The sequence below is a fragment of the Cephus cinctus genome, unplaced genomic scaffold, assembly GCF_000341935.2.
Source record: "Cephus cinctus unplaced genomic scaffold, Ccin1 Ccin1_scaffold1250, whole genome shotgun sequence".
NCBI lineage: Eukaryota > Metazoa > Arthropoda > Insecta > Hymenoptera > Cephidae > Cephus > Cephus cinctus.
In genome coordinates this window covers 13,798-16,574 of record NW_014333699.1, presented here as the reverse complement: position 1 = coordinate 16,574, position 2,777 = coordinate 13,798, and positions in this window count along the sequence as shown.

Genomic DNA, 2,777 nt, shown 5'->3' with positions numbered 1-2,777 from the left:
CTCTCTCTCTCTCTCTCTCTCTCTCTCTCTCTCTCTCTCTCTCTCTCTCTCTCTTTCTCTCTCTCTGTAATAATATTATTTCTCTGAGCTACTGATAGTTAAAATAACATTCCAATTCGTTTGACGCACCGTGTACGGGTTTTGCGTCTGACCGAACTCATACTTCGAAACAGTTAAGAATCGCGCGTTGCACGTGCACGAAGCTAAGGAGTTCAGCCAGTATCGGCAGTCTGTCAACGAAAAAGCTTGGCGTTCGGATTAAGAAACAATTGCGAAACGTGCTATCTGGCTGTAGCAGTTAGCTGCCTGCTACGACTATACCTCCCACCACGCAGCCACGATCCGCGGAAATTCTTCATTCTGATTGGTGCATCTTAAATGCTTCCCATTTAAAAACTATTGCGAACACTTTGTATATACAGTGGGTCAAAAAAGTCTCCGTACATCAAGCATGAAAATTTGTAGACATGTATAATTTTTAAAATATAGCAGGTAATAAAATATATATATAATATTTTGAATTCTCTATGTACAACAGTGAAATGCAAAACAAGTTATTGACTATCTCACAGTTAGTTTATTATTAAATAAATATCAAAGATAAACTTAACGAAATCAGCACCAAATAAGTCTCCGTACATAGCAACAAAAATGTGTGTCAGTTATCGATTTTTTAAATTCTAGCCGTGATCAATGATCGGTTGGTCCTCCTTTAGCTTTTAAAACTTCCCTCATGCGTTTTTCCATTGTGTTAACTAATTTTTCTGTCACAGTATGTTCGATACTGTTCCATTCGTGTAATATTGCACTTTTCAATTCCTTTTTGTTTCGGATATCACGTTTTTTAAGCCGTCGTCCTATTTCATCCCATAAGTGTTCTATAGGATTCATATCTGGCGATTGTGGAGCCGTATGGAGTTGTTTAGGCACGTTATATAACAACCATTCCTTAACTTTTCGCGCCGTGTGTTTGGGATCGTTGTCTTGCTGGAATATAAAGGACTCCCCGAGATGTAATTTTCTTGCACTTTCATGTAAATTATCTTTAAGAATATTTAAATAAACATTTTGATCCATTTTGCAGTTAATAAATTCCAAATTTCCGACACCAGCTGCACTCATACAACCCCATACTAGTACTCCGCCTCCATCATGTTTCACGGTGGGGCACAAATTCTTACTATCCATCTGTTTATTTGGTTTCCTCCACACCATAACTCGTCCATCAGAACCAAAAACGTTAAATTTGCTCTCGTCACTAAATAATACCGAGTTCCAGAAACTAGAACGCTTATCCATGTGTGCCCTCGCGAACTCTATGCGTTTTGTCTTATTCACTTTACTGATAAAGGGCTTTTTCCTAGCTACACGGCCGTTATATCCAGTTTTTCTAATAATATTTCGAATTGTTTCAGGTACAACCTTCATATTGTATTCCGTTTCAATCATACCAGTCAATTTCGGTCCAATTATTTTCGGTTCATTTCTAATTGTTTTTAAAATGGCACGTTCATGATGTGATTCAACTTTCTTGGATTCACATATCACAAATCGCCTTCGATTTTGAATAGAACCGGTATTATTGTATTTACAGTATGTTTGACAAGAGCGTGTACGGCGAAACCCGAAGACTATTTGGAATAAGGTATTGAAAAAAAATACACACATACTACATAATATAAATCGTGATGCTTTATTATTAATAAGTTGTCCAGTCGCCTCCACTATTAATGATTGCCTGGCATCTCCGAGGTATACTTTCTACTAATTTCATAGGATAATCTGGCGAGAAAAACCTCCATATGGATCGAATCTGTCGAAATAACTACAAAGCATATTGGGTGAGGGGTTCCGCTACATGTTCGCGTTTCAATCTACGCTTCAACGGTTTCCACAAAAAAATTAAGCCGTACACGCTCTTATCAAACATACTGTATATATAATATAGTGCACCGTAGAATGTGATTTCTTTACTATTTGTGCAATTTTTCTGACCGAATACCCTTCTTTTCTTAATTTGATAATCAATTCACGAATTGGGTCTGGTACTTCCATATGACAGAGTAGTTTTAAACTGTATCGTTGCTTTCTGCTTGTTAGTATTACACTGACATAAAATTTCCTCTTAATACATCTTATCATCTTTGTTTGTTTATATTATCCTTACCATTCGCACAATGTACGGAGACTTATTTGGCGCTGATTTGACTAAGTTTATCTTTGATATTAATTTAATAATAAACTAACTATGAGATAGTTAATAACTTGTTTTGCATTTCACTGTTGTACATAGAGAATTCAAAAGAGTATATATATATTTTATTATCTACTATATTTTTATAATTATACACTACCGGTCAAAAGTTTAAGTTCACTTGCTTTATTTTTGAATTCTACACAATTAAGTCGGCTACTCAGTGAATTTTGTCAAGCACGTGCGTCTTACCTACAACAAGTCGATACACGCTACTGGTCAGAGTGTAGGAGGGAGTTTGGCGTGTTTGGGAGACGCGTAGATCGAGTACAAACTTGTCATGACAGGTTGCAATCTGTCGATGCGTCTAGTGCATATTACGCGTAACATCTTAGTGCTGCGAGAGCTCTTTCCAAAAGTTATATTTCCAATTGTTTTTCACATTTTTCTTTACAAAAAGATAAGTAGAACATTTTTCGAATTGAAAATCGTTACTGTTAAAAAAAATTACATTTAAATTGACGTAATTCGACAAATATCATCTCATTATTGAAATGCGAAGAAAACTACATAATTTATGTGC